Source organism: Pleurodeles waltl, chromosome 1_2 (assembly GCF_031143425.1).
Source record: "Pleurodeles waltl isolate 20211129_DDA chromosome 1_2, aPleWal1.hap1.20221129, whole genome shotgun sequence".
Taxonomy (NCBI): domain Eukaryota; kingdom Metazoa; phylum Chordata; class Amphibia; order Caudata; family Salamandridae; genus Pleurodeles; species Pleurodeles waltl.
The window spans coordinates 884,342,853-884,365,477 of NC_090437.1; the positions used below are offsets into that span (position 1 = coordinate 884,342,853).

The 22,625-nt window shown below is 40.9% G+C and overlaps 1 protein-coding gene across 4 annotated transcripts in view; it reads right to left on the minus strand.

Annotated features, from left to right (window-relative positions):
* Positions 1–11,146, minus strand: part of IRF2 (interferon regulatory factor 2) — a 248,366-nt gene extending 237,220 nt beyond the window's left edge. Inside the window, exon 1 of one of the 4 annotated variants that reach the window (XM_069199440.1) lies at positions 10,449–11,146. The gene's annotated coding sequence lies outside the window, so the exon portion shown is untranslated. The remainder of the gene's footprint in view (positions 1–10,448) is intronic. The other 3 variants (XM_069199401.1, XM_069199451.1, XM_069199429.1) reach the window with 3 other exon arrangements.
* Between the last annotated feature and the right edge of the window lie 11,479 nt (positions 11,147–22,625).

Sequence of the window (22,625 nt, forward strand, 5' to 3'; positions counted from 1 at the left end):
AAATCACCTAATCTCCCCTTTCTAACAAAAATGTATGCGTTCTTGTGTAACCGGTGCTCATGTAAAGCGCTGTAATACCTTTGTACTGTGCTAATTGAACTCCATTTGAAGAGGCCCAATTTACATTCAAAGGCAAGAAGTCTTTTGCTATCAAGTTTGAGCCCGTGCAGTACTGAGGTCTGGAGTTGCAACTCCTTTTCCACCAGTCTGGAGACAACACCTTTCACCATCTTCTTGCCTAGAACTAACCTATGTGCTATCGCTTAGTGTTAGGCTCTACTCAAGTCAGTTGGTTAATGCAACAACTGCAGAGGTCTTGACAGAACGAGATTACAATAAGGACATAGCTTTTTCACCTCTTCATCTCTGCAAGGTTGATGCAAATGAATTATAGTGATTTTGTTAAGAATGCCACCTGCTTTTCAGCGCAATGAAATGGAAGAACCTGTATTACCAAACGCAGGCTGTCTGAACTCGCACCAAACAACCCTAGGGAACAGGATACAGCTTAAGGGCCAGAGATGCTGTCTTTGGAGCTGGGCGTACAAGTCTTTGTACTGGCTCAACATCCTATGATTCTGTGCAAATCACTTAATCTCCCCTTGCTTCCAAAAATGAATGCATTCTTGTGTAATGTAATCGGTGCTCATGGAAAACGCTGTAATACCTTTGTATCAAGTTCGCGATATATAAAATTGCACAAAAAATAAAGCGCTCCAATACTTTCGTGTCGAGTTTGTGCTACATAAAACCGCAAAAAATAAAATTTGCACTGACATAGCTTTTTCACCTCTTCATCTCTGCAAGGTCGATGCAAATAAATTATAGCGATTTTGTTAAGAATGGCACCTGCTTTGCAGTGCTATGAAATGGCAGAATCTGTACAGGGATGTGGAATTCCTATCGCCCACGCCCAGGACATCTTGTTTGGGGTCAAGGGCAACAAGTTTTTATGTTTACTTTGTCCTTGGGACAAGTAGGCCCAGCTCTCTGCAGCACAAACCCTTTGGCTGCCTGTTTACAGAGAGTAGAACTCTCTGCAGTTGAGGTCATGTGTTTCCGAAAGATAATGCTGTTCGAACTTGTATTTATGGTTCATTATTTGAAAGCCTTCATTATTAGGGTGAGTGCTGTAAATAAATGTTTTAAGGTCACACTTCACTACTGACGCTGATTCCAGTACAAAAAAAAAAAAAAATGTGTATACACATGTTTGAAAAGTTTAGGCTATGAGGCTAAGTATAATGCTCCCAGAATGCTCTCTGATTAGATGCAAATGAAGTGTCATTTAGTAATATGTGTTGATGCATGCTAGTATTTCCCAAAAATATTTCTAATGAAAAATCAGTGCAACCATTTTCAACACGAATATGGGAAGCATGAAAATAAACAAACACTGACAAAGCCAACTGGTCTGACATATTTTTGTAAGTCTTTTAGTTTCATCAATGCATGTCTTGTTTTGACATGGCTTTTGTAACACTTTATTGTTGTGGGAGCTACCAGGCCCTTAACATTGTAACAAACACTGGCAAAAAAAAACCAAAACGTTTTTGAACTCTAAAAGCACACGTTGCCACCAGTGGCATAACAAAGGCCCCGCAGCTACCCTCCAGGGGTCCCCTTCAGCACAGCACCTGCCCTGAGTGAGTCTGGAGAGGGGGCTCCTCCATGTTCTTTGCAAAGGGGCACCCTCCAGTATCGTTACGTCACTGATTGCCACTGTAGTTCCGGACACTGAACAAAACTACTTTGTGTGCCAATATGCTCCTTGTGGAAGAGCAGAATGCGATCACTCACAGTAAAGCCAGCCGAAAGAGAGAGAAAGAGAAGTTTAATAAAAACAAAATGTCTTTGTTAACACCAGACCTAATTAGGGACCAAGACCCACATGTAGGTAGCTTTTTGCATGTCGCAAACAGCGACTTTCGCTGTTTGCGACATGCAAAAAGCACATTGCCATGCACAAACCCAGTTTTGCGATTCAGTAACCTGATTACCGAATCGCAAAACGGGTTTGCGACTCGCAATTAGGAAGTGTTCCCTTCCTAATTGCGACTCGCAGTGCAATGTAGGATTGTTTTGTGACCGCGAATGCCAATCGCAGCTTGCACCCATTTCAAATGGGTGCTAACACTTTCGCAAAAGGGAAGGGTCCCCCATGGGACCCCTTCCCCATTGTGAATGTCAATGTAAACATTTTTTCAGAGCAGGCAGTGGTCCTGCGGACCACTGCCTGCTCTGAAAAAATGAAACGAAAACATTTCATTTTTAGTTTTTGTAATGCATCTCGTTTTCCTTTAAGGAAGCAGTCACAGACATTGTGGTCTGCTGTCTCCAGCAGGCCACCATCCCTGTGAGGGCCGCTATTCGCAAGGGAGTCGCAAATTGCGACCCACCTCATGATTATTCACTAGATGGGCATTTGCAAAGCCCTTGTGAATCACAGATGGTGTCAGGGACACCATCCTACATTCAGATTTGCGACTCGCAAATTGCGAGTCGCTCTGACTCGCAATTTGCGGGTCGCAAATCTGAACCTACCTACATGTGGCCCCAAATTCTTAAAGAAAGTCACAAAAGTGCACCCATGGTATATGTCATACCCCTATAAAATACTTGTGAACAGTATTTTAGCATGGGTAAATACGCATGTGTAGATTTGCTCATGTGAAAATCTATTGAGCATTTGCAAGTTCATTGTCCCTCCGGCCACTTTCTTCCCAACCCTGGAAGAAGTTCTAATTCTGCCATTGTCAGGAGTAAATGTCCAACCTTTCTTATTATGGGAAAATATTAGAGAGAAGCTGGTGAAAATCTTTAAAACATGCAGGTTAGTAGGTTTGCAGACTCAAAGGCATTCCAGCCCTGGAACTATTGCTTACTGCTTCCTCCAGCCCCAGTATGCAGATCTGCAGAAAGGTGGCAAAATAAGGAAATTGCTACAGTAGGGATTGAAACTGCAAGTATTCAAGCTCTACTATGGTAGTAGCCCTGGCATAATCAGAGAGGTTATTATCAGAGCTCTTACATAATGAGATTGCTGCCATAATTTTTCGCCACACTACATTGCACCAAAGGGACAAGTAGATCTTTTTACAGGACAAGTAGATTTGAGAAGCAACCTGTCCCCTGGACAAGTAGATATTTTAATAAATTCCACACCCCTGCTGTATTACCAAGCCCCATATAAAAAAATAAGTTATTCCCAGAATGCCCCAACAAGCACCAGAGCTGCCGATTTTGGAGCTGAGGAACATGGTTCAAGACTTGTTGCCGGCTCAACATCCTGTGATTCTGGGCAAATTGCTTAATCTTCCCTTGCTCATAAAATATATGTGTTCTTGTATAATGTAACTGGTGCTCATGTAAAGTGCTGTCCTATCTTTGTATCGAGTTTGCGGTATATAAAACTGGGGGAAACAATGCTCCAATACCTTTGTGTCGAGTGTGCTCTACATAATACTGCAAAAAACATAAATAAATAAAAATAAAAAACAGCAGACATCGCAAAGAAACAGCAAGATGCCTGAAACTAAGGAAGACGAACAAATAACAAACCACCATGAGAGCAAAGCGGCAAAGCAAAAGAGAAAATAGTGCGCCGACACAAAGCTATCTGTCTGATCGTGCAATAATCCATGTAAGAGGATCAGTTTCCAAGGCGTTAACAAAACAGCCTCAAGGAAGGACTAACGAAAAGCGTTTACCAATTACATCAAGGGAGTTTTGAAAGGCAGACCCAGGAACGAATAAAAGTGATGGGAATGAGATGGATGTGGTTAAAACCCAGAGAATAGATTACAATAGGTTGAAAAGCAGCGCTTGTGTGCTGCTATGCTCAACCTACAAAACGAGGACATCTTCTAAAGGAGACTTTTTAAAACACCTTTGCAGATTTAATGACTACTATCTGCCATCAGTTTTACGTGCTCTAAACAGATATAATTTCTCTAAGAGGAAACCAGGAAAATCAGAACCTATTGATGTATATGTCTCATCCTTTAAGATACTCGCAGTTAACTGCAAGTTAGGGTCATTGCATGATGAAGTGGTCAGGGATCAAAATAATTTATGTGAATGATGATTTTATTCTGGAAGGAATATGGGCCCATGGGGGTTCATAACTTAGTGAAGTGAATGGAGTGGTACGAAGAGCAAAGATTGTGGACAGGTATGCTACTGTTGCATTAGAGAGTTTCACAAGTAGGTCTAAGTGGCTTGTACAGAGAGCAAAAACAAACAAAAAAATATTATTTTAAAAATCTAATTTGTTGAAGTACAAAGAAGTTTCAGAGTAGGGTCAGTTGGAATCAAGTGTATTGGGTCTGGTAAGGCTAAAGTAGACAGAAGAAAATTTTATAAGTAAGGAGGTCTAGCACACCTTGCATTATGTAAGAATTGTCCTGTGATAAATAAAAATTGTGCTGCATGTGGTTTAAGCGGACACTATGCTGCAGCGTGCAAAAAAACTAGAGACTGAAATAGAATTTCCATTGTCAAAGAGCTATCCAATATAAATGTGAGTAAGGTACATCGGAGGAATGGACTGCCCCTTCGTCATGGTCAGATGATCCAATGGAAAAATGTGGTATGGTCTTGATCTCAGAGACTTCAAGAGTAACATGGCAATTGAGAGGTTCCCTTTAGCTAGATTAATGAAATGTTGAGCATGGCTAAGGGAATTCTAAGTTCTACTCACGTGACTTGTCATATGCTTATCATCATGTGTGCTTGCACCCTGAGAGTAAGGACTGACTAAATGTTTTGATGCCTATTGGGTGTTACCAATATGTACGCATGCTGTTAGGGTTAGCTTCAGCAGCTGCTGTATTTCCAAATTGATGCACGAGTTGTTCAAATATTTTTAGGAAACTGTTTTACCATGATTATATTTTGGTGATCGGTACTAGCTAGGAGTATAACATTGAGTATATAAAGAGCTTTAGCTAACCACCTTGGTTAACAGCAGAATTTAGCAAATTCAAGATTGATGTCCAATCTTTGAATTATTTGGGAACATGAAGTCTGTAAGGAGGGTATCAAACCAAAAAAATGAATTATTGAGTGTAGAAAGTGATGTTCCAGCACCTTATAAAGGTCTTTTTATGGGCCTGGTTTAATTTTACGTGAAGTTTGTGCCCAAATTTTCAGAAAAAAACGTTTAGCTTAAGACAACTTCTGAAGAACAAAGTGAGATTTGTATAGACTAACAACATACAAACTGATTTCAAACGGATTAAATCTGACATATGTTCTGCGAACGCAACACAGGGATTTACCCAACATGTGATTGCACTCTAACTACAGACCCAAACAATAAAAGGATTGGTGCAGTTTTATCCCAAAGAGATTGGAAAGGGAAAGAAATAACAGTAGCATATGTGTCAAGAAATTGTCACCAGAGTAAGAACGTTATGCTGTGTTAGAGGGGAAGACACTTGCTACAGTGTGTGCTCTGAAACATTTCAAGTTTAGGATTTTGAAATTTTGATTAATGTGTTCATAAGCCTCTCATTAAATTGTTCTCTAAAGATAGGATTGTTCTCTGGAATTACTAGAACTGCATGTTTATCAGTGACAGTTATGGACTATAAATACAGGATTCAGTATCTTCCTGGTGCACAAAATAGGGTTACAGAAGCCTTGTCTCTTAAGGAGTACCAAAAGCCAATTGGGAAGAGTTTAGTTTGGTTTGGACTGGGGAGAAAAGGGGAGAGGCAATGACTAAGGAAGAATGAAATGATGAAATGAGATTAACAGATGAAGGAGGTGAAAGATTAGGTAGTGAGCAGATGGCCAGGAAAAAAAGGTGTGAATATTTTTTTTTTTTTAGGAAGTATGTAAATGAACTTTCTGTTGTAAATGAAAAGTTGTTTAGAGGAACAAGAGCAGTCCCACCGAAAGAGTTAAGGAAAAGACTTGTGTATTTGTGCCATGAGGGACACCTGGGAATTGTAAAACTCAAGAAAAAGACTACTAAATCATATTGGTGGCCAGGAATGGATGTTAATGTGGAGTGAGCAGCAAAGGAGTGTTTGGAATATGAGGGGGAGTTGATGTAATGGGACCTATTGTGGTCAAAGAGGTTAATACCACATTTACCCTAGCTGTCACTGATTACTTTTCAAAGTGGCCAGAGTTGAGATTTGTGTTAAGTGTTGACGCTTCCGGTGTGGTCCAGTTTGTGGATGAAGTTTTCTAGGGAGAAGGATTACCCAGGAGAACAATTACTGATAATTGTATTCAGTTTAAGGTAGATTAAATTTAAATGTTTTAAAAACATTTCAGTCCAAGCATAAATTGAATCTGTTCTAGAGGGTAATGGAGACAATAAATGGCTTAATCAGGTTATTAAGGGGACTTTACAAAGGATAAGAGTAAAAAGAAGAAACAGAGGAGGAAAGTGAAGAAAATCATTTGGATATCACATACCACTCCCACAAATACTGGTAAAAATCCCTATACCATTATGTGTAGAAGAGTTCCATCTACTGTAATCAGTTAAATATAAGGGTCTAGACAAAAACACTGGTCTGTGGACGTTGTGAGGAACAACATTACGAAGGAACAGGGAGTATACAAGGAATAACATGACAGACGAAAGGGAGCTATGGTTGTTCAATTGTAAAAATGGGGGATGGTGCAGGTCAAAAAACCATGGAAGGTTGGAAAAGAGGAAAATCTTTTTTTGAGCCCTGAGAAGTGAAGATGTTTTTTTTTCTCAATGTATTTAAAATTAGAGATAATCGTGGTTGAAATATGAAAAGAACTGCAGAGTGCAAAAAGGATTTTGAACAAGGTTGAGGTTTAACACAACAATATCTCAAATGTAAGTTTGCTGTGTCCTGTGTACCATAACTAGGACACAAAACTGGAGTACAGTGAATAAAAATAACACTGAAGTTAGTTCAGGAAGTAATAGAACCCTCATTACTTATGAATAAAAATTACTTGAGGGCATTTACAAGCTTGGTGGAGGAGCAGCTCTAAACTTTTACTAAGGAGTTCCTCAAAATACCTTATCAGTTGTCTGAAGAAGAATGTGCAATTTGTACGAGATGAGGGGCCTCCATAGTATCAGGCAGCCATTTGCTAAGCTTCCATGCTTTGGTATCTACTGAAATATGAGTTCTAGCTTGAAGGATTTTGCTTTTCTCTACATGAAACTTATTTAAGTGGTAATGCAAAAAACAGTGAAGTAAGTCAGGAAAGAAGCTTTAGCACAAATATTATATTACAAGCCAGTGGCCCACTTTCCAAAGAATGCAATTTACTGGCTATAAAGTACACATAACTGAACCTGTGGTCTTGCCATATAGTATTTATGTAGTACGAAACTAGCAAAATGTAGCGGAGTGCTGCATGTTGTCAAAGCCAAGCCAAAAATCAAAATTAGGACAGGAAGCAGAGTTGTGGATGGTCAATGCATTGTAATGTAGTGTTCTTTAAAGAGGCAAGTCTTCGGCTCTTTCCTAAATATAAGCAGTGTTGGAGCCGTCCTAATGGATACCGGGATTTTGTTTCAGATCCTGGGTGCATAGATGGAAAAAGTTTTTTTTTTTTTTTTTTTAATACTTCTTAGCATGCAGTCTAATGGTGGCCTGGCTGTGAGAGATGGTGAGCTTGTCTGCATGGTAAGTGGGATAATGTTCATAAAATGTAAAATCTCCCTCACTAGTGTGACAGGAGGGTGACATTCAGGACAGGAGGGAGAGATTCTGTTAAAGACGTGAAACAAAAATTCCCTAATTAGGGTGCCTGGGGGGTGAGATTCTGTTAAAGACTTGACACAAAAGTTAAGATAATCCTTGACAACCTGTAACTATAATATGCTGTTTTTCTCCTGTAGCTTGGAGTTCTGAGTACAGGTAGGAGATGCAAGAATTCTGGAGTTTTAAGTTCTGAAAAGGCCGTTTCATTTGGAGCTCAACTTTCTTGTGTACATTAAAGGAGAATGTTGGAGATCTAATGGTTTTCCCTCTACAAAGATCATGAGGAATGACAATAGGCCGGCTCTCGTAGACTGCTCTCCTACAGCACTGGTGAACTGTGTAGAACACCAAAATTAAACAAGCGCAAGAGGATATTTGTAGTGTTTTCTGTAAAACATGTTTCTTCCACGTTTTAAAATTGTGCATTTACTCTTTTTCTTGTACTCTTTATCTGTTTATTTAATAAACTGCTGTTATGCTGATGAGGGAGACTTTATATTGTTATGGAGTGTTTTTTATGCGAAAGTGTTAACAGGTCATTGAAGACATGAGACCAGTTCCGGATGTTGTCCCCAAACTATAGAATTGACACAAGGATGTCATGGAACTCACATTTCTGGAGGGGGTCCCAGAGAGCTGTTGTCTCTGTTTACGAGCAGTTGTCCTTGCTTATAATGTCAGTAAGTTTGGATGAATGGACAAGTGCTGACTCAGTACACAACATCTGTGCTAAAATGTTTGGAATAGCCCATCATATGGAATGACTGCCTAATAACACTCAGTTCAGTCCAGTTCATGTAATGCAAACCTATTTTTGAGTTGCTATTCATCAACATACGTGGAACTCTTTAAGGTGTAACAGACTTAATAAAAGTACATTACAGTTGCCATTAAACAAGGAATTAAAATGGAGCAAGAAATTAATGACTAGGAGAGACACGCTTAGCACCATGACCATAGATGCTACTGTACATTGAGCTTCAACAGTGCCATTGATCCTAATTCCAACAGTGTGCCTGGTGGATGAAGCTGTATAGTAAAATGGAGAGCGAAGGAGATGAAGAGTACAGTTAGTGACTCTCAGAGAAGTATTAGTTATATGAAGAAAAAAAAACATTGCGCGTGGGATGTCAAGCAATACACCGGACAAGGGGTAAGCAGGAAAAGGGGCGCATATCCCCCAATTAAAAGTTGTTTTTTTTCCCACACATGAAGGTTGCAGAAGTTCTGTGTAATTCCATAATCTTACCAGAAGTAACGAGATTGGCATATCATAATTGGGTTCTTTAAGTGATATGGAATTTGATGATGAAGTTGGACTTAAGTAAAAAAGAGGTCGACAAAAAAATGATTACAAGATAGGCTGGAGAAGATTAGAAGAAACACCGCAGATGGAAGCAGTTGTGTGAACATAGCCAATGGAGTTGTGACAACCTGGTAGAAAGCGAGTGGTCATTTAAGGTGACAAGAACAGAAAAAAAGCAATTAAACTTCATGCAAGTGTTAACCTTTAAACTTGTTTTCCCCCCTTATAGTGCTCTTTATTATTAAATGTATTTCTCCGGGTTTCTATTTTGTTGCAAACCTAGTCAGCCTCTCATGTTTGCTTCGGGGACACCGACAGCAGCTTAGCTACTAATGGCAAGGCGAGTGGACCGACTGACAGAAGACGTACAGAATGGCAGCCGCAGGCCTCCCAGCAAAGGAGCCACATTTTTCGGGCTTTTTTTAGACACCTTCAGCTAGCAGCGCTAAAAATAAGAAAGACGTCTCCCATTTTGCAGTTCCCAATGTTCGAGTTCCACTTCAGCAGAGTGTAACATGCTTAAACTGCCACAAGTGCCAGCATGCAGCCCTGGCGCACCCGTGCCATGCAATCTAGTACTGCCAGCAAATGCCCTATACGGAAAGGCAATCGGTTAACTTTAATATGACCTAAAACGGCCTTTCTACGAGCCTGTACAACTTTCAAAAAAAGAAGTACTGTGAGTTGCATACCCCTCTGGGAGTTAAAAGAAACATGTTCACAGCCAATGAATGTTTACATACTGGACATCAACGACCAAGACCCAAATTGCAACAGTTTCCAGTTAACGGTGGACTCAAAACACTTGACACACTTGAATTATGAACGAAGGACTGCACTGATGGAACTATGCGGATAAAAAACATGTGAAGCATAGTAGAAATACAATAAAACATACACAACTTTATTTTAATAGAAATCATTTACCAGCAGTTAGCGCAACTGATAAACTCCGGCTCCTAAAAACCAAAAAGGTATGCTTCATTTAGTGTACGTTTGTGTTTGTGTTTTTTTGTTTTTTTTTTAACAAAAACTGGGTGGGCACTGCAGAATATACCAGGTTAAACGGCTGAAATGTTCACAACAAAAAATAAATGCTGCGAATTTAAAAAAAAAATAGTTACGTTAAATGTTTATAAAAATCCAATAAGGCTTAGGGTTGTTAGGCGAACCTGGCAATAGGCAACGACAGACAGGTAAACAAACAGCTTTCCAAACGCACACTCGCATCCAAATCGCGTGACATCATTTTAAATCCAAAAGTGAAATCAAACTTCACCTCATAAACGAAACCCAAAATCGCTTGATCCAAACTTGAGCTGACAAATACACCATTATTTTCTTCCTGTCAGCGAGCCAGCAGTTACTTCCTGCTTGTGAAACGGAGCAAACCCTTATTCCTTTTAAGAAACGAATAAAGATGTTACCTTTTTAATGCTGGCTGGTTGTAAACAACGAATTCCCCAATTGTTTCACTGTTGTCAAGGCGTTTGAAAATGGAAGTTAGATGGACCCTGGATTAGTATCCGCAGTATCAAAACTAAAAGTTAAACCAGAAGGGGCTGTTGCTGGAGACGGGTCTAGATCGAAAGCAAAACAAGACGAAGAGAGCGAGGGCGAGCTGGCCCTGGAAACGCCTCCCCTCCCTGCTGTTTGTTTCATGTTTGCAGAGGGAGCGGTGGGGGAAGGGAGACCTGCTGGAGGGGCATGGATACCAGAAGGACTGGCTCGACCAGTCGCACAGGGCGCGTGGCCGCTGCGGCACCAACCGCGAGGCCATTTTGAAGCGATTTCATGTGAGAGCTGTTCCCCGAGGCCATGCTGTGAAATTATAGTTTTTTCTTCCTAATTTTACTAAAAACACCAATACCCTTGGCCAATTTTATTGCGAAATATAAAGATTATAGTATTTGTTAATCAAAGTAAACAAATATAATGTATCGCTTCTATAAGTACTATACACTCAAGTTGGAAAATCCCGTTTTCGCCTTCATTGTCTTTCCTTCAACTGAAAAAAAACGGGAAAGGAAGCGCTCAGTGCCTGTTGCAAAGAATTGAATAATGCTCTAAAGGCCTCTATCTCGTTTCGCCCCTGCTCAGCCTCCAGAACCTGTAGTCTGCTCTCAGTTTCTACGCCGCCCGGGCTGAGGAAGGAGGGCGGCAGTTAGCGAGGAAGGAGTGCGGAAGTCAGCACCCGCTCTGATTGGTGGAGTCAGACCGCCTCATTCTTTTCTCGGAAAAGTCAATTTCATTTTCACTTCCCCCCATCGCCAGCAGCTGCAACAGAAAGAAGAGAGGAAGCAGCGCTGCTTGCCAAGCACAGCCTTTCATAGTCAAAAATAGGTGCCTTAGAAGGTGCCTTCCCTAGGCAACGGAAAAACACTGACCGCCAAGTAGTTGAGATGCAGAGTGTGGTGGACCTGTGGTTGTAATTTGTGCTTCATCGGTCGCTCGTTACCTTAATTGCGCATTTGTAAATTGCTGGATTAATTATTTTATACACATCAATACTCCTGGTTTGAGCGGAAGGGTCCGATTGGTAAACCATTTAATACATTCAATGATGCGATTTTTGCTCTCTTTAACCTAGAACTTTTTTGCAGATTTTTGTAGCGCGAACTGAGAGCGCGTTGCAGGTACGCCAGTTTAATCGCCCTCTTTTGTTGGGACACTTGGACAATAAGTGTTTTGCCCACAATACCAGGATGTCAGGTCAGGAGGGCTCCAGCCTGATTCCACAGTTTCAAAGTTTCCCAGGTGTTGTTAGGTCACATCTCCTCGCTACTTCCCAGTCTCCAAGTTCTTGGGTATATTAAAGCCCTCGTTGTATTTTTTTTACCCATATATCATGTCCATGTATTCAAGGTTGGCATGTAACGCCATGGTTACTTACTTGCAGGGACTAAATAAGACAGCAAGCAAAGCCAAATAGTGCGCAGCATTTTGTCACACACTTAATTATTTTGTCATTTTTGTTTATACATGTCAACACTGCCTAGGCAGGAGTTTAATTTAATTAGTATCAGTTTAACTCCCAAATACAGCAATAAACAACAGAAAGGTGACCGCTCAGCCTTTGCAAGGGCCTTCCTTCTCCTCCTCAGCAACTCGTGTCACCAACATTTTAGAAACTTTTGATCCATATGGTAAATGTAGCAAATACATAATTCCGGTTGCCCTGCTTACTGGTAATTTTATTTATTCTTATTCATTTACGGTTAGTGTAATGTGAACCAGCCCCAAATGGGTATCGGAGTGCTTTACAGCAATTGAAATAGAGCAAAACGGTCCAATGCGAGGTTAAACATTGGAATAATGAAGAATATAACTAAGAGGAAATACAAGGAAGATATATACACACATATATGATGTATATTGACTTTTAGGACATACAAGTTATTACAGTTAGATGGGGAGAAGTGGCATGCTTACTAGAAGGCTTGTGAAGAGACAGGTAAGTGAGATGGAGGTTGAAGGAGCACCTTCAATAGGACCATGGCTGACTCTAGTAGGCTGTTGACCTCTCAGAGTCGTTTTTGTAAACTGTGTGTTTTACTTGGGCCCTGGTGAGTTCTAACTAGGAGACTAAGAAATGAGACAAATCGTGACAGGAAGTGTTGTGCAAGGAACAGTTGTTTAATTTCTTTCTTCAAGGCGCTGTGAAAGGAATTGATCATTATTGCTGAGGGACAGAATTCCAGATTTTAGGCGTGTTGCCCACGAAGGATTGTTTCTGTGTGCAGAAACTTTTGAAGAGGGGGGGTTTCCAGATGGAGTTAGTCATCAATTCGGATATTTCAGGATCCCCCAGCCTCAAGGAGTCCGTAGGTTACATAGTGTAGAGCCTTGTGGATAATAAAGACTAGTTCAATGTGATATATAGCTTCAATTGATATCCAGTGGAGTGTGGCCAGTAGTGGTGAGATGTGATTATGTTTGTCTATGCCTGATACTGGGCAGGCTGCCAAGTTGAGTGCTTCTTTAAAAGAGGCTAGGGTTATTTTGAGAATGCCAGACAGGAGGGAATTTCCATAATCAAGTTTAGAGATTGTACCAAAATCTTGAAGTGATCCGTAGAATAAATGGGTTGACATTCCGATCAAGTCTGCTCTATTGATGTGCATTTTCTTTTGTGGTGTTGATGGGAGCATGAAGATTTTGTTTTCTTATCGAAGTGCAACCTAGGGATTTTGGTGTCTCAATTATGGCAGGCTTACATTTAAGAACGTTAGGAGCATCTAACCATTTTTTTACGGGGACGTTCCTGTGATAAGTCGAGATTAGAAGAAATTCTGTCTTCTTTCTTGAAGATTGTAACTTCTTTGTCACTTTTCTCAGTGCATTTATGTTGCGGAAGAGATCTCCAGCCATAATTGAATGCTATCAGAGTGTGGAATGAGATGTTCAGGAGAGTGGTCAGGGGTTCTATGTATAAATTGAACAATTTGAGGAAAAGGATAGAGCCTTGAGAGATTTCTTTATTGAGGGGAGACAGGGTTGAGATGTTGTTTACCGTTTCTACCTGTGATTGGTTTGAAAGGTATGATTCAAATCATGCTAGAACTCTGCGTTCTAGAGTCATCCATATATACAGGTTTATGTTTTTTGAAGCAGAGCGAAGAACTGTGGTTGACACTGTCAAATGCTACCAAAAAATCTCAAAGAACCAGTAGTTAAGAATTAGCTTTGTCTAATATGGTGACTGCATTGCCCTTTATTTTTAGCCTATCCGATTCTGTGCCCCAGCAAATTCTGGTTTAAGATGGGTGAGGGTGAAGCAGGTTGTTTTCTTCCATGAAGATTTTTAGCTGTTTCTCTGTGTGGTTGTATAAGATTTTAGCTACAAAAGGAAACTTGGATATTGGACTGATCTTGTTCACGTCTTCTGTGTCTGCTTTGTTTTTTTTAAAGAGAGACGGGGTACTATATTTGATATAGATTTATTTATCACCTATGTCAGAAGTATATATAGCAGAGATTCCTTTCAGAAGTTTGGCAGGATAGTGTCTGAAAGATATTTAGATGGTTTTAGGTAGATAATTGTTGATAAGTTGATCTTTTCAGTGGAGGGTTACTAGCAAGTTCTGTAGTCAGTCAGCTGTTGAATCTAACAAGAGCACCATGATTTTTATTTTTCACAGTCTTCTGTGAAGTTCAGGAAAAGTGCTTGTCTGTTTAGTTGCAAGATTTTTTTGTACAGGGTTGAATAGTTCTCTTGGGTGATTTTTAGAGGCTTTGTTTGCAAAACTAACAACGTTGGATTTTGCTTTGACATTGTTTTTTTTGTATCTTATGCATTTCTTGCAGAGTTAGCAGATTCAGTTTGGAGGGTTTTTGAACCACGCGGGTTCCTTTAGTCTGAGAGATTTTAATTCTTTGAATTGGTTTTTAATGAGTTGCAGCATTCTTTTCCTTAGCTTTTTTTTGTTTCAGGGAAGCCATTTTGTCTAGCACCTTAAGCAAGATTTAGTTCAGGATAGGCAGTAAGGACTCAGAGTTTTGATGAACCAGGATCAGTGCTAATTTAGTTAAGATCTTGTTTTTGAGGGAGTGGAGGTCAGGTGAAAATTTCCAATCCATCCTTCCATGGGCTTGGGTTGACCTCAAGACAATATTTTGGTGCATAGAAGTCTGAAGAGAATTAGGAAGTGGTCTGACCAGTTAAAGGGGGTGAGGGAGAGGTGTCCATTTGACAATTCCTATTTTTGAGATTATGCAGTTGTGTATATTTCCTTTTGAGGTTGTGTCGATTTAACATGCTTTTTAAGAAGACTTCAAGATGTAGGATCGAGTCTATTTTCCGAAATGGACATTGACATTTCTTAGAATAATGTGTGGAACAGGTAATTTCTGCCATGTGTCATTTGTTCTTTAAAAATAGCACTTTCTCCTGATGGGTGATCTATGGTGCGTATTACATCCAGCATTGGTTCAGCAGTCTTGATTTCAACAAATTGGAATTGGAAAGTTGAAGGCTGGATTGTTTTAAGGAGTTTACACAGAACCGAAGAGTTATGGATGACTGCAGCTCCCCCACCTGGTCTTGCTTCTTTATCTACATGGGCAATCTCATTGCTTGGAGTTATAAGGAGGCCAAGATCGGGGTGAGATACATCTGTGAGACAGGTTTCTTTAAACAATAGTAGATCTAGATTTTTTTAACTAATCACATCCTCAATTTCTAGATTGCGCTTAGGTGTGAATCCACAGTTGTAGAGTAGGCTTTTGTGATAGGATTTGGAGCCAGATTTCGAGATTGGGGACTATTAAATTGGAATAGATGTGAGGTTCTTATAAATAGCAGGGTTGCTAGAGGATTGACGGGGTTAGGGGCCGGTTGTGATAGTAGGGATCCAATCGTTGTATGAGTGGTGTTGAGACCCAGTATTGTTGGATAGAAATCAATCTTTAAGGGAATTGTCAGTGATTATCAAAGGCTGTGTAGGGACGTGGATCTTTGTTGCATGGGGGCAAAACAAGTCGGGGGGTGTTGTGTTGAAGATGATTAGGTCTATAGTTGTGACTGGGAACTACTCATCCTCATTACAATCATTACATAGAGGTGACAGGCTAACGGTACACACCCTCTGGGTGCTTTAATAGAGTTAGCTACCCATAGACCTTCCTGACTGTACCAAACAAATGAAGACCAGCTATCAGGGAAGGTGGGTGGTTGTAATAACTGTGGCAAGGCGAAGTGAAATAATCACAGTCTTCATGCTATTTATTATTTTAGAGGTATTTCAAAAGTATGCTGGCCTTTGCCACCATGTAATTATAAAAAGTACCTTTATTTTAGTGACTATAAAATACATTCAGTAAGAAAAACTATCTTGTACATTTTGACCGCAAGAGTGACTCTCCGACCCCACTCCTTCTTTTCTATAATATATGACAAAAGTATGAGCAGACGTCCATGTGTCTGCTTGACAGAGCTCTTTTAGTGGCACCTATTGCATTTGCACCCGAGAGGCTGCAAGGCCTGTTGTAGATCTGCCTTGAAGTGTCTCCAGTATAGGAATGTCATAGAATATGCCATAATAATCATTGATCCAACTCATGTGCTCATCATAATATCAGTCCCTGATTCGGACCATCAAACATAACAAGTAAATGGTCAGACTTCCTGAAGCATTTAGAAAGTTCAAGAGAAATACTTTAAGAAAAGCAGGGTAAGGTCTCAATACCACTAATCAACATGTTTGTAAAATGATATTTACACAACAAAGCTCTCAGTTCCTCAAATATTTTAGCCAAGGTAATGGCCAACAAAAGGGTCACATTCATTGACAAACATTTTAAATATGCCAAAGTAAATGGCTCAGAAGGAATCCCCTTTAAGGTTCTCAGACCTGTCTTTAGTGGAAGATTTCAAGGAGGTACCAATGGTGGAGTTACTGGTCTCATAACTGAAAAAACCTCTCAGTAATCTCACAACTAGATTTTCATCTCTACCCAATCCGTTCCAAGGATTTCTAGATGCTTTTATCACTGAGCATTGTGCCCTTAAAGTGGTAAAGGACATCAAAGTGGTGAAAGCCACCAAACAACAATTGAGAAAAGGAAGAGATGTTACAATCAAAAAGAGAAAGATCCCTTACAGCACACCATGGTTGAAAATTGTTCCGGTATGTGGAATAAGACTTTAGAGAAGACGGACACCTGACATTAGGTATTGTCTCTTCTAAATGATCTGGAATCTCTCTACTCTGAAGCCTAATCCTCTTAACCTCAAAACAATGGAGAACCTTTTGATAGAGAAAGGGACCCTGATGCTTGAAAAGGACATCCAGCTTGCGGGGTTCTCCAAGGAGGTAACAGAGCAGTGGATACCAGGAGAGAAAATCACGTTTTACAAGGCCACAAAGGTAGAATACCTTTAGCTCTACTGCTTCCTTTTGAATCCATATAAGTAGGAAACCAAGAGAAGAACCTTGGAAGTTGAGTGTGTGCTTGAGAAGCGAATAGATCTAGGAAGGGATCCACAAATATGGCACATTGACACCACCTGTTTAGAGAAAGATGTGAGGACAGAAACACTCTTCCTAAGTTGTCTGGTGCCAATCAATCAATCAATCATAGATTTGTAGAGCGCGGCTAATCACCCATAGGGTCTCAAGGCACTATTTGTGGGTGTGCTTCTCAGTCGAAGAGCCAGGTCTTGAGGTCTTTTCTGAACTGCTTCAGTGATGCAGTCTGCCTGAGCTTGAGAAGTAGCGTGTTCCATGTCTGGGCTGCTAGGTAGGAGGACCTTCCTCCTACTGTGCTTTCCCAGATCTGGGGGATGGCTGCAAGGGTGATCTGTGAGGAACAGAGATGTCTGTTGGGTAAGTAGAAGGTGGTTGAGGTATGCCGGTCCTATGTTGTGCAGTGCCTTGTAGGTGTGGATCAAGAGTTTGTATGTGATGCGCTTGTTGACTGGGAGCCAGTGTAGGTCTTTGAGGTGGGAGGAGGTGCGGCTGTGTCAGGGGATGTCCAGGATGAGTGTGGCTGCTGCATTCTGGACTCTTTGTAGTCTTGATTGAACTTTCTTGGTGATGCCGGCATAGAATGTGTTTCCGTAGTCCAGTTTGCTAGTGACGAGTGTGTGGGTGACTGTCTTCCACTTATCAGAGGGAATCCACTTGAAAATATTCCGCAGGAGTCAGAGGGTGTGAAAGCATGATGAAGAGACAGCGTTGACTTGGTTGGTCACAGATAGAGAGGAGTCCAGGACAATGCCCAGGTTGCATGCGTGGTCCGTGGGGGTGGGGACAGTTCCTAGAGCAGTGGGCCACCAGGAATCATTCCAGGCAGAAGGGGTGGAGCCAATTACGAGGATCTCTGTTTTGTACCCATCTGTCCTGCCACATTGTCCATTCATTTTATGTGGACTGGTTTTCAGAGAGAACATGATGTTCTGTCTAAGTCCCACTGTTCAAGGCTACCAGATTATTAGATGTGGACTTTGTTCCTTCTTTTTCTGGTTACGTACGACATTACCTCTGTTTCATCTGTCCATACAAGTATATATTGTTGAAACAAAAATGACTGAAAGTACAACAATGCCCATTGAATTGCTGTCAGCTCCATCCAATTTGAAGATTTCACCTCCTTGTTCATCCATCTTTCCTGTACTGACAAACCTAACAACCTTGCTCCCCAACCTCTTGTTATGGCATCCATTGTCACTAACCTCTACGGTGCAAGATGAAGCGGAAAAGCTCTGTTCACTGGTTCCAGTTTCACCACTACAAAGATAACCTTATCTGAACCATTATCGGCATCTCTTACTCTAAACTCATTGACACCAGCTTCCAGTACTTCAAAAATTAATAAGGGATCTTAAAAGTAGTGAGATCCAGGGCACCAGGAACACATGACACAACGTGGAGTTGTACCCTGAGCTATAACCATGCTGGGATTTGACTTAGAGGCGAAAGATGAGATAGTGTGGGTCTTAATCTTATCACTGTATCTTCTGGAAGAAATACAATTCCATTGTCTGATCTGAAGTGTGCCGTGATGAATACTCTGTTGTGCTGGCTCCAGATTGAATTTCATGAAGTTGATGAGAAGACCATAACACTAAAGACACTCTTTTATTGCCTCACATTCCTTCAGAGGTCTCTTCTTTGTAGGCCCATGAAAGAGTCAGTCATCTAGGTAAGGAAAGATGTTCTAACCCCGTGGATGTAAAGAAGAAACTGGAGGGAAAGGAATCATCAGAAAATGTCTCTTCCTAGAATCTGTGCCCATGAAATTATTAGAATGCGTGCAAAGAGGCACTCTCCAAAAACGAAACTCCACACATCCACTGAAGTCGCCCAGACCTCTTTCCACACGTGCACGCAGAAGCTATTAATCTAAGCAACCGGAGAAACATTACCGAGGTACCTCACTCATGTGGACACACAACATAGCGGACAATTGGCAGCCAGCCAGAAACTTACATCAGGGAGAACAGGAAGCAAAATACCTATCCAAAGCTCCCTTGAAAGACTGCCCTTTCTTCCGTGAAGGACCCTCCAGGAGAAACCAGTGACAAATGCCTCTTGCCGGTCCTCAAACGGCATTGCACAGTGCCTCTCTCCCTGTGCCTACCACGCAGAGATCCTGGTGCTACCGCTGCAGATCAGGTTTGGGTCACGCCTACCCAGCTTTATAGGGACCTCCCTCCAATTATTATGTGAATACCCAAGCCCCATAATCATCCTGCTACTTGTCCCTGTCTCAGTCACGAGGCAGGAGGAAAAAAACAGGAAAAACCGTAGGCAGCTAATTCTGTTATAGTTAGTTTGTTACTTCCAGTTTTGTTCACCTGCGGAGGAGGGGTCACGACTAAAGTAATGACTGGCAAATCGGGATACTTGTAATTTCATGTATGTAGTGGTTCATACCTCTTACAAGATTTGCTTATATTTTTTAATTGTTTCTGCTCTTACACTTAACAGGAATGCTGTGTATAGATTGTAGCAGCAACTATTTGGGTCTCACCACAATTTGCACTTTTATTTTTGATTCTGAGCCCCAATCCTAGTTTTTAATTGTAGCCGCCTTTCCGTTGAAATGTCACATAATACTTCTACATCCATATTTTCAATACTCCTAAACTCATATTCACTGATGCTGATATAGTTGTCTGTGTTCAGGATTTTGCCTGGATTATTTACTGGTAATCTTCATTAATCTATATCCTATTCTTCCTTGTTTTAGTCCCTAATAATTAAGATTACTCGCAAATATTGCAGGCTTTACCCCATGTCCACCTATTCTCATCACTGCCCTTGTTATTAAGGTTGTAACGAGCACTGAGTGGATGCCCACACTAAATACACTACACATAGGTTAGACGTCTTAATGGAATCTTAATGGAAATACGAAGCCCAATACTAAGACTGTATTTTGGAACAGAAAATCAGAATTCAAACAGAGGCAGCCCAGGCCACACTCGGCATAGCAGCCACAACAGGAGCCGCAGAGACATTCAAATGATATTGTAACACAAAACTCATAGTGGGGTGTCAAATCAAGGTACAGATGTTAGTCAGAGAATTACCCATAAATTTGCTTTGCCTTTTTTTTCCTCTCACATTGCCCTCGTTGACCGCCCCTGCGCAGAAAAGGGAGAGATGCCCCGGCAGTAAAATAAACTGAATCAGTAGCCAAATGCTTCCAACCACTAATAGTAGAGTCTCTCACATGTGGCCCTGAACGTGGGACATAAACCATCAGGGTTTCTGAAAGCTTCAGATCAAGTGACAAACATTATCACTGGTCTCTGAACATCAACAATATAAAATTCCGACCAGATTGTACAAGTCAGGAAACTAAGGAGGACAACGTCCTGCATCCCATGGAAGTGGGACATCACCTTTTCACCTTTAGTTAAAAGGAGGTGAAGGTCAAACAACCATGTCCTCTGGCATGGTGTGACCTCCATTCTCCACCAGCCATCTGGTAGAGATCACCACCAATATAGCAACTTTAGCAGTAAGAAATTAAACATCCCCAAAGGTTCAAAGCCACCTCTCATGCCTTAAAACACCAGAGGTAGGCCCAAGGATGCAGATCCTGAGGTAGATGCATTAGGTTTATTAACTCAAAATCCCATTGAAGACAAACTTCCCCAACGTCCTCTAAAGATTCAGATAGGAGCCAATGAGCTCCCAGTGAGGAAGGAACCAGACCTAACTCCAACCTATCAGATACCTAATTTAAAATGCACAGTGTTGCAATATAAAGAAAATAAATGATTGCTCTCAGAACAGGTACAGAAGTGCTTCCAGTCTTTCGTGTATTATTTAAAGGTAAAAGTGAAAACAATGGAAATGCCCCTCTAGGCCTGGCTCTACGAACTTGTTCACATTGCCAAACAAATGAATTCAATGAAGCAAATAGATTGCATCAGTAATATTTATATTTATAGCACATATATTTGTCAGCAACAAACGCATATGTATTCAAGAATCATGAATAGTCTTATTCAATACTGCAAAACGTGCAACATGTCCAACACTACCCGTAGATGTGCTCTCATGTGGCCAAAATATCGATATTATAAAACATAAAACAGGTTCTAAATACACTGGAGCCCACAAAGAGGCACCAGCTGTTATTATTTCCATCAAGACAGGTACATATAGGTTAATTCTTTCTGGTGCATGCTTTGTACAAATCGGGAGGCTCTAAACTTGTGGACAAAGGAGGAAGTTAAGGTTTAGTCTTCCTTTGCCCATTTGAGACAATGACACATGTTAAATTAAGTCTCTCCTATTGGGTATTAAGGCAAATCTATCCAGGTAAATTTCCGGGTCTGATCAGCACAAGGACTTTGGTGTTGCCTCTGTGTGAAATATAGGAGGTGGGTTTTTACCACAGTAGATGTAGACTTGTGATAAACACCCAGGGTGACAAGAATGAAGGGACAGTTGAAAGCATGGAATTAAACATTTTTTGACACCGTATTCACAAATGCTGTACCTTAAACTGTAGAGATATGGAGACATTTTGTTTTGCTTGAAACTCCAGTTACTGTTGGTTTGGGATTCTAGAGTGAGAAATGTGAACTTCTAGTTATTGACCCCTGTGTCAGCTTAGTTGTACGCTTAAATGGAGGTACTTATTTTTATTGTTAGCACTCACATTCTACATGAATCCATGTCGGTGCATCAGCAGTGGGGTTTACGGAATTAATTCAAATCTTGGTGTTTCCAAGTCTTTGAGCCTCAGTGAGCTGTAGTGCCTAATCATCAGGCTCGTTTGAGCCTCGAACATGTCAAAATTATATTAGGCAGAGGTCCACGAGTCAGTGCAGCTTGCTGATGTGTAAAACTTTGGTTACAGTGGGTCTCCAGTACGAACTCAGTCTTGAGTGGGCCTCCTTCTGTTTTATTGTGCGCAGTCTTTGGTGCAAGGTTGCCATTTTCCAGTTCAGCTTAATACCCTCCCTCATAATGTCAAAGTCTATAAAGCCAGTGCCTCCACTCTGACACCCATGTCAAGATCCATCGCATTGGCGAGGCTCTTTTATAAGCACTTTGCACTGCTATGCCCGAGACACCATACCCCTTTCTTCCAGCATCAGCTGACATGCACCGGAGAGAAAAATGCCCATTTATTTAGTGCTGCACTTCGTCACAAGACCTCTGTCCATCGCCTTGACCACAGTGCTAGCTGGAACTGTGCAATCTCTTCTGGTCACTCCGCATTGTATGGAAAATGCCTCTGTTGTCACTAGGGTTCTTGCTTGTCACCTTTTCCGATATAGCCAGCTTATTAGTGATGAAAAGGCCCAGCACACAACAGTTGAATTCAAATGAAGAGATGTGCTACCATCACAGTACACTAACACCAAGGGGACACACAGGATCCTTCAAAGGCATAAATTAGCCTGTGGCAGACACCTTCAATAAGAAATCATATTGCATACACTCACCAATGAATCTCTTTATGTTACAGTTACTTTTTAATGTATGACTGTCTGAAGTTCCATCGTTCATTTCAGAGTTATGCTTACTGCAAAGAAGACTTCCTGCCTCCTACACTGTCTCCGCAACACTATCTCAAAGCTTTGTCATTATAACACTGTCTCCATAGCATTGTCCTTAAGCTTAGGACCACAC